This window comes from Nothobranchius furzeri, chromosome 4 (genome assembly GCF_043380555.1).
Source record: "Nothobranchius furzeri strain GRZ-AD chromosome 4, NfurGRZ-RIMD1, whole genome shotgun sequence".
In the NCBI taxonomy this organism is placed as follows: domain Eukaryota; kingdom Metazoa; phylum Chordata; class Actinopteri; order Cyprinodontiformes; family Nothobranchiidae; genus Nothobranchius; species Nothobranchius furzeri.
The window spans coordinates 82,425,398-82,439,795 of NC_091744.1; the positions used below are offsets into that span (position 1 = coordinate 82,425,398).

General features: G+C 42.5%; 1 pseudogene; it reads left to right on the top strand.

Moving 5' to 3' along the window:
• The first annotated feature begins 6,096 nt into the window (after window positions 1-6,096).
• On the top strand, window positions 6,097-13,771 carry LOC107389170 (glycine N-methyltransferase-like; annotated as a pseudogene).
• The last annotated feature ends 627 nt before the right edge of the window (window positions 13,772-14,398 follow it).

Below are 14,398 nucleotides of genomic sequence, written 5' to 3' on the forward strand. Positions count from 1 at the left end.
CTTAGTGTGTATAGTGTGTGTGTGTGTGTAGTGTGTAAAGTATGTGTGTGTGTGTGTGTGTGTGTGTGTGTGTGTATAGTGTGCATGTCTGTATAGTATGTGTGTAGTGTGTGTGTGTAGTGTGTATAGTGTGTATGTGTGCATAGTGTTTGTTTGTGTATAGTGTGTGTGTATGTATAGTTTGTGTGTGTATGGCGGGCATTTCTGTTTTGAGGTGAGCTGGTAACGTGCCGGACCGCTGGAGGAAAACCAAGGGAAGTGCTGGGAATGACGGGAAGACCTCACACACCTGAAGAAAACCTGAGTGGTGGAAAGAGGCTTGAGCCGTGTGTGTGTGTGTGTGTGTGTGTGTGTGTATTGTGTGTGTGTATAGTGTGTGTGGGTAGTATGTGTGTATACTATGTGTGTGTGTGTAGTATGTGTTTATAGTGTGTGTGTATGTGTGTGTAGTGTGTGTGTGTATAGTGTGTATGTGTGTATAGTATATGTGTGTATAGTGTGTGGGTATAGTATGCGTGTGTGAGTGTGTGTATAGTGTGTGAGTGTGGGTAGTATGTGTGTATACTCTGTGTGTGTGTAATATGTGTTTATAGTGTGTGTGTATGTGTGTGTAGTGTGTGTGTGTATAGTGTGTATGTGTGTATAGTATATGTGTGTATAGTGTGTATGTGTGTGTGTGTGTGTATAGTGTGTGTGTGGGTATAGTATGCGTGTGTGAGTGTGTGTATAGTGTGTGTGTGGGTAGTATGTGTGTATACTCTGTGTGTGTGTGTGTAATATGTGTGTTTATAGTGTGTGTGTGTGTGTGTGTGTGTGTGTGTGTATGTGTGTATAGTATATGTTGTGTGTGGGTATAGTATGCGTGTGTGAGTGTGTGTATAGTGTGTGTGTGTGGGTAGTATGTGTGTATACTCTGTGTGTGTGTGTAATATGTGTGTAGTGTGTGTGTGTATAGTGTGTATGTGTGTATAGTATATGTGTGTATAGTGTGTGTGTGTGTGTGTGTATAGTGTGTGTGTGGGTATAGTATGCGTGTGTGAGTGTGTGTATAGTGTGTGTGTGGGTAGTATGTGTGTATACTCTGTGTGTGTGTGTAATATGTGTGTTTATAGTGTGTGTGTGTATGTGTGTATAGTATGTGTGTGTGTGTGTGTGTGTGTATAGTGTGTGTGTAGGTAGTATGTGTGTATACTCTGTGTGTGTGTGTAATATGTGTGTTTATAGTGTGTATGTGTATGTGTGTATAGTATATGTGTGTGTGTGTGTGTGTGTGTGTGTGTGTGGGTATAGTATGCGTGTGTGAGTGTGTGTATAGTATATGTGTGTATAGTGTGTGTGTGTGTGTGTGTATAGTGTGTGTGTGGGTATAGTATGCGTGTGTGAGTGTGTGTATAGTGTGTGTGTGGGTAGTATGTGTGTATACTCTGTGTGTGTGTGTAATATGTGTGTTTATAGCGTGTGTGTGTATAGTATATGTGTGTGTGTGTGTGTGTGTGTGTGTGTTCTGACCATATGTGTTCACTAAAGCTGGAGACTGAACTGTGATGCAAAGGGTCTAGCCTCTCCAGAGAAGACCACAGCAACCTCCTTGAGCAGAATCCATCACTGTGGCAGACATCCAACAAAGAGCGTCAGGTCTGAAGAACTGGACAGCTCCAGGACCTTACATGATCCCCACCTACTGGCTTAAGAAGCTCACTGCACTCCATGAGCGCCTGGCAGCACAAATGAAGCAGCTGCTAAAGGATGGGACTCAATTAGCCTGGTGTTACGTTCAGCGCTGCTTGGCTTTTGCGTTTTTACTTCTCCTCCTTGTCTTCTACTGAGGAGCTGATTTGCAGCACCTGGATCCCTCCACTCTGCCCTGCTCCACCGTGAAGCACCAAGCTGTTGGAGATGATAATCACCCACTGATTCGACATGCCTGACTCCTCCTCTAATTCTGCACAGACTCTGTGGCGGACATCCAACAAAGAGCCTCAGGTCACAGAGTCTGTGCAGAATTAAACAGAGGAGGAGTCTGGCATGCCAGGCTGGGACTAACCCTGAATGGCTAACTGAAGAGAGCACAAGTCTCCATCAAATACCAAGGAGACGCCGTGCCCCCACTGCTGTCCTGCTGGGGTCAGATCCCCGTCTACCAAATAATCAACACGACTGGCCGTGGATAGCACCATCTCTACATGGAAGAGCTCGCTCTTGTCATCCACATAGAGGAGGTCTAATCTTTAGGTGTTTGAATCGCTCTTAGTCCGACCTCCTACCTGAGACCATGCTGCCATGGAGACCCTAACAGGGACTGATGGTCCAGACAACACAGCTTCCAGGAGGAAGGTCCTCAAACCCCCCCACCACGATAAGGTGGCGATTCTGCGGGAGGGATGTTTTTTTTTTTTTTGTTATTTATTGTTTTTTGTGTATTTTATAACAAAATTTTTTATATTTTATTTGATAGAAAATACATAAGTTTTATAAAAATGTTTTTGTTCTTGCTTCTAGGTTTTCTACTTGCTAGTGAAATCTAAACAGCTTCTCGGTTCTAAGTCACCAAGTGAGCCTAGACTTAAAAAGCACCTATAGAATATGTGTGCATCTACTTTTTTTAGAGATTTCATTTTCTTGACTTCCTAAATAAAAAAACCTTAATTTTCTTCTTAAACATACCCCACCTCTTCTTCAGTCCCTTCAGGTATTTTCCTGATGTAACTGACGCTTTAGTCTCGCTTACCTGTGAGGGCGCTGGTTCAGTATCGCTGCCAGAAACCAGGGACCTCCGAGCTTTGGCTCCTGTGATCGAGGTTCCACTTTTATTTACTCCTGAACTCTTTCCTGTAGTAACTGATGATTTTTCTTCAACCTTACATCCATTATTTTTCCTCTGACGATGCGGGGTTGGCTCGTACGAGATCCTGGAGGACATGCTTGGAAAAGCTTCGTCCACACGTGTCTTCTCATATGAAGATTTTCCATCATCCTCACCTGAACTTACTTTTTCAACGTTGCTTTCTTCTCTTCTCTGAGATGTTTTACCTTTCTTTACAAAATTCCGCAACCTTTGAACTGCATTTGCATCTAATTCTAACCCATCTGCTAATCCTTCTTCAATATCTGACCATGATATGTCCACATCAACCTCATCACCTGAGCTTAAAGATATTCCATCGTCATTCTCACTCAGTTCCTCGTCTGAGTTTAAAGATCTTCCATCATCATCCTCACCTGAACTTACTTTTTCAACGTTGCTTTCTTCTCTTCTCTGAGATGTTTTACCTTTCTTTGCAAAATCCCACAACCTTTGAACTGCATTTGCATCTAATTCTAACCCATTCGCTAATCCTTCTTCAATATCTGACCATGATATGTCCACATCAACCTCATCACCTGAGCTTAAAGATATTTCATCGTCACTCAGTTCCTCATCTGAGTTTAAAGATCTTCCATCGTCATCCTCACTCAGTTCCTCATCTGAGTTTAAAGATCTTCCATCGTCTTTCTCACTCGCTTCCTTATCTGGGTTGGAGAACAAGCTAAGAGGAGCCACGTTGTCACATAACAGATCTTCTAGACCAAGCTCCAACAAAAGTTTGGCTTCCATTTCATCTAGTCTCTTTAGCTCAGCCTCCTCATTTGTAAGGCCACTTGTGTCTTCAGGTGATAAATCCACATCGACCTCTAAAACGGAGCTAATTGTCTCACCTGCATCAGAATCATCAGGCTTGTGATTAAATCTGTCCCCCGTAACCAAAGATGTTTCCTCTTCATCATCATTTAAAATATCCTGTGTTTCATCCTCACCATCAGAGTGACAAGAGCTGGGCGACCAGCTAGGAGAAGAATTACCTTCATCTAATTTCTGCTCTGAAACGAACGTTTCAGCCACAGGGCTCACAGACGTCGAGTATTCAGCGTGACTCTCTTCTTCTTGTTCGGTGCAGCTAGTTTCATCTCCAGCAAGACTTTCAAAGCTGTCGGAGAGCAAATCAGAGTTTTTCTCTGAATCTGTGTCGCCCTCACTCAGTTCTCCTTCTGAAAAAACGGATGTTTCACCGTCTACGTCCTCCAATTCTTCATCAGTAGGAGACGTTTCCTCATTTTCTTCTAAAGAAAGTGATTTTTCATCATTCTCCTCAAAGTTCTCCTCTATAATTGTGGAAAGATTATTCTGATCATCATTCTGATTCTCCCAAATAATCTTAGTCCGAGATAGACCAACGTCCTCCCCCCATTCAGTATCAGGATTAGAACCGCTAAGAGAAGCTCTATTTTCACAATTTACCTCTTTCACATCTGTTTCTAACCCGAGTTTGCAACCCATTCCTTCGTCCATATCAGGCAAGTCGCTGTCATCGTAAGGCAATGAGTCAAGGTCGCTTTCTGGCTCAGACCAGGTCTCACATGCGTCATGAAGCATTTCAGAGCCGTCAGACACGTAATCGCAAACTTCTGCTGAAACCAGAGATGTTTTCGCTTCTCCTTCCATAAAAGCCTCTAATTCTGTAAAACTGGGTGGCGTTTCCAGCTTTTGATCTAAAGAGAGCGATTTTTCGTCGTTCTCATCGAAAAGCTCCTCTGTAGTTGCAGAACAGTCACCCTCACATAAATCCTTTGCTGAAGACAATTCTTCTGACTGAATTTCTCCAAAACCTTCCTTAAAAGTGAAAAAGACGTCTGTATCTGGTTTATCCCAGGAGAGATCGTCTTCTGTATAAAACAACGACAGATCATTTTCAGCAGGCACATCCACAAACACATCCAAATCTGACGTAGTTATGTGATCTGACGTAAAATCAGAAAATGGTTTTTCAGTCCGTGGTTCGTGGGCCACAGAGAGGCTTGTGTGGGAACCAGAATCCTTCTCTTCGTGGAAAACCGATGGTTCCACGTCTCTGAGTAGACTAGTTGCTATTTCGGGTCCAGTAGCGATAAATTCAGACTCCAGTTTCCACAAAGTGGATGAACCGTCTCCTGTTTCTCCGTAAGAATATTCAACATCAGTTCTGTTTGCTTTCAGAGAGAGATAATTCATCCCTTCATCATCTATAACCGATGGTTCGACGTCTAAGTAAAGAGAAGTTGGTTTTTTGAGTCCAGGGCTAATAAAATCAGACTCTGGTTGTTCTACAGAGGATAAATCCTCTTTTTCTGAGTCTCCATAGAAATGTTCATAAGCACTTCTAACCGCTTTAGTCATTAGAGCACCTGCTACGAACCCAGTAACAGCAAACATGGCTGTACGGGTCGTTAAGAGGTTACCGAATCCACGCATCCTTCCCGCTAAGCTCAGCTCGACTGACTGACAAAGGTGGTGCTAGCGCGCTATTTATAGGTGCGTCAGCTTGATGACGTCACAAAGGGACGTCAGCACGCTGACGTGCGTCTTCAGCATTTATGAGCTCCTCATACATGTGACTCCGTTTCCTTTACAAGCTTTAAGGAATCACGTGTTAACCTCAGTTTGTTTCATGGATTTTTTTTTTACCTTAAGCAACCCAATGACTGGTGGTTACATGTACACATTACTATGTAGATTATTAGAATAAACAAAATTAATTTCACATTTTTATTAGATCTCATAACTTCCTCGTGAGCATAAAGTGGGTGTAAAACATTAAAAGCGGGTTATTTAGGTTAGTAAACTAGAATTGAAGTGTTTTCAGTGTGCGTTTGTTTATTTAACATAAGCCCGATAAAGCAGGTCTGAAAATGTAAATTAAACTGTTATTTTAAAACCATAATTATTAACAAGTGACTTTGTCAGACATGTTTTTACGTGGTGTTATTTCTCTATAACCTCAAACACGGTCACGTTCAGCTCTCGTGACGCACGTCCCTTCCGGTTATCTTCAAAATATCTGTAGCTCATTGTGAATACAACATTTTATTATAGTATTGTGATTTTAAAACAAGATTAGAAACAGAAACTGAGATTAATAAAGTTCTCACCTGACAACAATCCTGTAAGGCTAAACCACGGAAACGTTCCTGTTAAGACGTTAGCCACGCTGCTGACGTAAGCCGGCAGAGGGGCGTGGTTGCTTGGGTTCATCCAATCAGAGAGTAGGCGTGTTTCCGCCCCGGCGCGTGATTGGCTTACAGTTTGCTGGCAGCGCTGTTTGTATAAAACAACAACAGGAAATCGGGTTAGCATGTGGAGCGCGAGCCAGTTAGCAAGTCTGTAGGAACCAGAACGCCTCAAACCGAGTAAACGAACAGGTACCAACCCGACCGGAACCAGCGGCAGTATGTCGGTAGACAGCGTGTTTCGCACCCGGTCTCTCGGTGTGGCTGCCGAGGCTCTTCCGGACCAGTACGCCGACGGGAAAGCAGTCATAGTGTGTGGGAGCTGTACATCGGAGACACCCAGAGCCTAACCCAGGAGTACAAGAGCTGGCTGGTGTCTCTGCTCCGCCAGCACGGGGTTCGGAAGGTTCTGGACGTCCCTTGCGGAACCGGGTAATGTTCCTCCAGATTCGCACTCGATCATCCACCCACAGAATAATCTGATTTAATGCTTAGTCAGGTACAGGTATGAAGTCTGACATGCACTGGCAGGTTCATTACAGGTGTGGCCGTGGTTCCGGGTCTGAATAATCCTGCGGAACCCTGTTTTAAAAATCACAAGTCATCGTGTAGTAATCGTGTTTTACTGAAGTCTGAGAAGGAAACTCCTGAAGGATTTCCCTAAAAGTCTCCTAAAGATGCACCGATTCTGCTTTTGAGAGTAGATATCAACCAAAAACCCATTTCTGTACAGCTCAGATTGGCCGATACCGACTTTTCTCTAAGAAATATGTTTGAGATTAACTTAAAAATTTAGTTTCTATGATTAAAAACTTAAACATGAAAATCTGTTATTGCTAGCATAAATTAGCACTTGGCAATAATCGGGTCATGAACCGGGAATAGGTCAGAATTTCTTTGCTGCTCGGCAGGGATGCATTCAGGGACAAAAATAAATCAGACTTTTGAGTTTCAGGCTGCTCACACAATGAGGATTCTCGGTGGTCCAAAGTGTGGTGCGTGGGCCGTGTGTGATTCCAGACTGTTGCTGCAGAACAAATAGATGTTTTGTTACAGGTTTGACTTTTGTGGAGTTTGAACTCGCTGACCCTCCTAACGCTGGACACAATCCGGATTAGTGCTGAGAATAATGAGTGAAAGTTGCAGCTGTGGGTCCTGGTCCGCTCAGGTCCAGAAACCAGACTGACTGTCTTCTGGAGCAGGTGTTGGGCAGTTTGCAGGAGTTGTGGCTGGTTCTGTGCAGCCTGTTCGTTGCTTCTGATAGTTTATCAGTGTGGGTCAATGTCAAGGCCACAGACTCAGGATTAGTTTTTTCCTGACAGAAACGGACCTACAGCTGAAACCAGAACCGCTCCAATCATTTTCTAATTAAAATCCTTCTAGTAAACATCCTGCAGCTTATCTCATGTCACACGCTCAGAGGAAGTGAACCAGCAACCCGTCCTCAAGCACAATCCATAGTGGAGTTTGTCTGATCAGCAGGACGGAGCCGTGTAAACACGAGCTGTTAGAACCCAAACAGAACCGCTGCAGCTTTTCTTTTAAATTTCAGCTTTGATTCCGTTTGGATTTCTTCTCTGAATGGTTACAGATTACAAACGGAGAACTCTGGTTTAGTTTAGTCCTGCTTTGGGCCCGGGGTTGTTGATCATCGGACTGAGCTCTTCCTGGTCCCGGTTCTGATGAAACACGTTCCTGTTCTCCGTTTGGCCTTGGTTCAGGTTCCTCTTCCAGGTTTTCTTAGGACAACTCGTCTCTGGTTATTGGTTGTCTATTTTTACCTGGTAGACATTCCCTCCTAAAACACCGGTACCAAATCCGTTCTGAAAAGCTTCCCACGAAGACGGACACGGGTTTGGATCGAGGAGATCTGCAGGATATGGGGAGATGATAAATATCAAGACAATTTATTCATCTGATTTTATAAATAATAAAAAGAAAACGCTACTCAGCAGTTATTTTAACCTGGAAGTCTGCTTTTACTTTGAAAGCCACATCAGTCATTTTATCCTGATTTGTTTTGCAGACAAGCCATTAGGCGTGTGAAAACGGACAGACAGGTAAACAGGTGTGTGTGTGTGTGTGTGTTAATAGAGCTTGTGTTTGTTTTGCAGGGTCGACTCCATCATGTTGGTGGAGGAGGGCTTTAACATGGTCAGCGTGGACGCCAGCAATAAAATGCTCAAATACGCTCTGAAGGCCAGATGAGACAGAAGGAAAGAGGCAGCATTCGATCAGTGGGGTAAGAAAAACCTGCTTTAGAAAATCTAAACCTCATCGGACCTCATGTTCTCCTCCCTTCTCCATCAACAGTAATCGAAGAGGCCAACTGGCTGACGTTACCTGAAGATGTTCAGAAACCAGGAGGCGGGTTTGATGCCGTCATCTGCCTCGGAAACTCGTTTGCTCACCTACCGGACTTCAAAGGTAGAAAGCAACGCCTCTTCGGCGAGCTAATCGCATTCGGATGAACCTGGACTGGTGTGAGATTTGTGAAACAAGTTTATTTAAATGTCGGTGAAGGTTCATGAAGAGGACAATTTAACATTTTATTAAACTAGATCCAGTTCAGAAATTACGATCCGGCGACCTCTACACTGGAGTTGCTATTAAACTTTATTAAAAGTAATATAAAGTTTTCATTAAACCCAAACCAGATCTGGTCTGGTACCTGAAGTCTGAAGTGAATGTCAGATCTTCCCGTGTGGCTTCTGGACTTTCCAGTTAGCTAGTTCTTTGTAATAAATCTGTTTTGGCAGGTCAGAACTACACAAGAATCACTAATCGGTATCGGCTCTAAAAACCAGAATCAGTTTATCCTCGACGTTTAGGTTTTCATTTATAATTTGCTGTAGCTTTGGAATATTGGTTGTTTTTACTACAACAAAAACTATCTTTATGATGAATAAAGTATGTTACACAAATCTTCATATTGAGCTCTTTTTTTTTGAAGAACTAAACTCAAATGAATTGAGTTTTTTTTAAAAGTAAACCAAAGGCAAAGCTTATTTTGTAAGGACAAATTAAACACCAACTATCTACTTTTCAAAGTGAAAAACTGTGTTAAACTTGGACCAGATAGGTTTTCAGATACTTTTATTAACTGCACTGATTTATGTTAGTGGGTCTATGACAGACCGAGCTCTGACACCTGTGAGTTACCTTTGGCGTTAAGACTTTGATGAGTTCATTCAGAAAGCGAAACTTAGATCCTCGCCGTGGAACCGCTTTCCACAATTGTTCTTACAAGCCTCCAGAACCTGGAAAGCACCAAAGAGAACATTATCGTTGCCTCCGGACACGTTGGAAGTGAAAATAAGTCAAAAACACAAGAAAAAAGGATGTGATTTTTTTCTCTGCACTGCTTGTTTGTGGTTAACAGCCTTAAATGTCACATGATGCGATTCACCGAACCCTTGAAAAGTTACGATTCACAGCAGATTCACGGCATCAAACGGTGTAAGTTCTCAGCAGATTTATTCCTCATTTTTCTTGCTCATGCAGTAATTTAGTGCTAATCACAAGATTGCTCTCTTCCACAGGAAATGGACTAAATCATTGGAGGTACTATCAGGGGCGGGCTTAGGACTGAAGAAGATCCGGGGCTTAACACACACGCACGCACACACACACACACGTGACACGCACTAGTCAACATCATATATATGTCTTGTACCACATAATGTTTAATCTGAAGCTACATATGAAGCATATTCAGGGCAGAGTATTGTTCCTGTTAGTGTTTAGTGTGAGATGATAGTAAATATTCCCTTTCTTTCTCCAACAACTTTACCTGATAGTAAGCTAACTTTAGGCAAACCAGCAGCACAACAAATATTTTCAAATAAGACTCACAAACCTGAGTCAGCACCAGTCTCATCAAAGCTGGGGTCCTGTCGCCGTACTTTTGGTCTAAAAAACGTCCTTATGTCCATCTTCACTCATGCGTTTCAGGCAGAGACTGCAGAAGAAGCCGGCTGCTGAAGGGCTTCTTCTTCAGTGGTGGAGGCTCAGGCAGGCTGTATACAAACTACTGCCAGCTGCTCCCTCTCTGTTGGACTTTGGTACTGCATGTTACTTCCGCGATTTAGATCCGGGGCTTTTCATGAAACATCCGGGGCTTCAGCCCAAGTTGCCGGGCCTAACGCCGCCCCTGGGTACTATGATGACCTTTCAGTAAAAACAGATACTGTACATCAAAATACTGATGAATATCATGCCATTGGTATTTGTCTTGTTCAAACAATAAAAAAAGATTAATTTAAAATTTGAAGTCTAATGTGTTAAAGTGAGATCTGCCGGTTGGTGAACCTGCATCATCTGTATGTATGTTTATGTGAGGTTTGGTTACTGACAGTGAGAGCCTGAAGAGCTTCTTTCTCATGTGGAGACGGGATTTTATGGGGGAAGAAGACAAAGAGCTACTTGTGGCCTGAAAGCACAAAATATTTAATTAAATTCATACAATCTCAGAAACACAGTACTTGCATGAAGTCCTCCAGACATTTCTGTGCACTATAGAAAAGCTAAAAGGAATTAATTAAAATGTTAATATAAAATATTACTGCTATGGGAGACATAAGGGCCATTCCCATCTGTACCGGGTCGGCCCGGGCCGGGTAGCGTAGGTTGTTTACATATCTGGGTGGCCTGGTATTTTTCCGGGCCAACCAAGGCTCATTCTCAGCCCTCTTCTCGAGGGGGTCTGCTTCAGGCCGACCAGGGCCAACACACCCACTGCTGACAGCAAATTCACCCCTTCCATTAGAGCAAGCCTCTGATTGGTGGGTAGAATCAGCCCACATGGGCTTAAGACAAGGATGTGTGGAATCAACCGGGCCAGGCTGGGGCCGACCCGGTACAGATGGGAATGGCCCAATAGACACTTAGACAAACCTGATGCAAAAGGGTGAAACCTGAATTAGATAAATATCGTTAATTTGTGATGTAAACTGAATAATTACCAAGGGCTTTAGATATTTGCTTCTTTTTAACACACTTGAGTAAAAAGAAAATGTCTCCCCTGAATGAAAATCTATAGTTTTCTTGCAAAAACACTTTTACTGATGAATAAAAGTAAAGAAATACAGGGATTTCTTCAAAAACAATTCTCTTTGGGCTGACTCTAAATGTCGATGCAAAAGGGGTCTTTTCTTTTTAAAAATATTATGATTTTCTTTTGTTGTCTTCTAACTTCCTGTTAGTGATCATAACATACTGAATTACACAGGACTGTATGTTGCAGGCATCTCATGAACAAACAAGCAAAGATCCTAAAACAGGTCTGCTCTGAACTGAAAACTTTTTTTACAAAGATCCAAATGCCCTAAAACAGCAAAAAATCACAGCTGATCACAAGGACTTTCACATATCCTTCATAACGATTTTTCTATTTAAACTGGAAAAAGTTTAAGGTGTTTAAATAACACGTGTGCTAAGATTAGTTTCAGACATGAGTCATTACTCATCTAGATTTTACCAGCATTTTTCCTTTGAAACCTACTAAATAAAAAGGTTAAAGGAAATGCATTGTTACATGTTATTCTTTTATGGGATTTTATAATGAAGTATTTATAAGAATCGTTGGATTTAGTATCAGATAAGGTTCATTTAGTAGTTACAACTCTGGTAAAAACACCAGTAAGCTTTACTAACCTGCGTTTGCTGGAAACTCTTCCGAGTTACTTTAGTTTTGTTCTCATGTGACATGAAAGCAGATTTTTAAATCATCGGCACAAATGATAAACAGCCAAAAACGGCTCGAGCGCCTCTCCCTCAGGCACGCGCACAAGCTAAGCAACTTCCTGTTCCAGCTCAAATTCTTTCTACTTTTAATATTATTTTTATTTAGTAAAAGCTAAATAAAGTGCGGACAGAGCATTAAAAAGCGCTGCTTTACATAAATGCAATAAAGTTTAAACCGCGAGTGGAAATGACGTTTTTGGTGACCTTTACAGCAACCATTGGTGGAGATGAAATGACGAGATGCAAGCTAGCGTCGCGTCAGTGAGGTGAAATCACCGCAGCACAGATGAGCTCCGCAGCAGCAGAGCGCTTCAGGCACAAATAAGACAGAAAGTAGAGAACATGTGCGGACATGAACGATCGTGTGTTAATTATAGTTTTTTGGTTGCGCCACTTTGAGAATGGACCGTGCGCTGGAAGCAGCTGCCTGGAGCGCTGCGCAACAACGATCATCGCTATATGTGCTCTCTGCTCAAAAGAGTCCATAAATGATGTAATATAGGTAGAAAACTTTTTTACGGCTCCCCTGGATGTGTAGGATATACGGCTCTCCCATAATTCGATCCCTGCTCCTGGATGAAAAGCCGGACATTTTCATCAAGAACTCCCAGTCCGGACATCCCGGACAGAGTGAAAAGTGGACATGTCCGGGGAAAACAAGACGTACGGTCACCCTAGTTTAATATAAAGCCGGAGATTACAGATACAGTATTGTGCTCGTGCCCTTGCTGCCCTGGGCCCTTTAGAGTTCGTGGGCCCTGGGCAATTGCCCAGTTGGTTAATCCGGCCTTGCCTGCTGCTCTCCTCACCTGTGGACGTGGCCCACAGCAGCCTGTTTGGGTCTGACGTTAACCCCCCAGGAGGTTCAGCTCAAAATAAAAGTCTTTTCAGTCAGTCTTTAGCTCCATTGAAGATGGGCACCATGGCTAATAGCAGACATGTGTGGACACAAATCTGACTTTTACAGGCACTGATAACTGTAGCTCAGCGCTTTTGCAGCACAGCCCAAGCACTGGTAGATACTCGTTTTAAAAACGTCCAGAAGCCCCACAACTCCTTTACCTAATTTAAAGTTTCAAAGAGGAATGAAAAGTGGTGTAACGTATAATCTGTTAAGGAAATGTTGCCTCATCTCCAGAGCTGCTGAACCCGGTCCCGGGACGGCCAACACACCTTGAGGTCTCCACTGATTTGTGTCTTCTGCATGTCCTCAGAGGCCTGCTCATTTCTGAGGCCAGGTGAGTTGGAGCACGGGGACTGCAGGAATAGCCTGACAGCAGCTAGCCCAATGACTGATAAAGGTATAAAAAAAATTTTACTTACGAGACCGAGTGTTGCTGCCGTCAAAGGCAACTCTCGCATTTAAGTTCATTTTATTGGATTTAATGTTGAAACAATGTGAAAGATTGAGAAATAATATTTCAATAGTAATTCATGTTCTGTTCATTAGATTCATATGTTTAAATGTGTATTTGTGTTAACTGTGCAATTAGATGGGAACCTTTTCTATAGTTCCATCCGTTGTTGCTAAGGGGGCATTTTTCTTGGCACACTCAGCAAGCAATTAAGAGACGAGCCACGAGGTTGCACGTCTGCAGTAAGTTAAATAAAAGAGTGCCTTTTTTGGACTACCTCACGGCGTAAGGATTAAAGTTTATTCCCTTTGAGTGAGGCCAATGAGGTAAATGTTTTCTTTTGTTTATTATCGTTGTATATGTAAATTATGTAAATTTGCGTGATATTCTAGTGCAATTACCGCAGTGTTAAGTGTAACGTGTGTTTTATTGATCGATTTGTTGACTTGTTTGTCATATAATGCTCAAGGACTTTATTAAGAATATTCATTTAAGTTTGTATTTCTTTTTAGTTCTGACGGCATTGTATCGGCTGTGGTTGGACATCATTACATGTTAAGACATGTCGAAGAATCCTCCTGTCCGAAATAAATGTCAGTAAAACCAAAGAACAAGTTGAGCTTTATTAAGACTCGAGGGGAGTAACACCGAGTATGACAGGGGGGGGGGGGGGGGGGGGGGGGGGCTGCATGACTTTCATGTCTCAGGAAATCCTCTAAATTTCCTTCAAGAATGAAATGAAATCTGTCTAAAAAGACGAAAAACAAGATCGGCAAAAGATGGCTACAGCCAAAAAATTGGCAGAAGAGTTGGAAGAAATTAAACAATCCTTGAACTTTTTGTCTGAAGAAATTAGCAAGGTTGCTAAACAACAGGCTAACCTCATGGGCCTAATGGAGGAGCTACAGGAACTGAAGACCTCAATCAAACAGAAGGATCAGAAGATTGAGAGGATGGAACAAAGAATTGATGATTTGGAACAAAATGCTCGAGCAAATGATATACTCATCACTGGGCTGGTAACAAAGCATCGCAGTTATGCAAGAGCTACAGCGGGAGATCAACAAGGTGAGGAGGCACCACCTGAAGAGCTACACACACTGGAGGAACAGGTTGTTCAGTTCTTCAGCGTTAAGAAGATTAATCTAAATAAAGGGCACATCTCTGCTTGCTACACTATTCCAAGAAAGGATAACAGAAATAAGTCATCAATTGTGGTACAGCTTGTAAACAGAAAGCAGAAGATTGATATATTGAGTCAATCTAGAAAGCTAAAG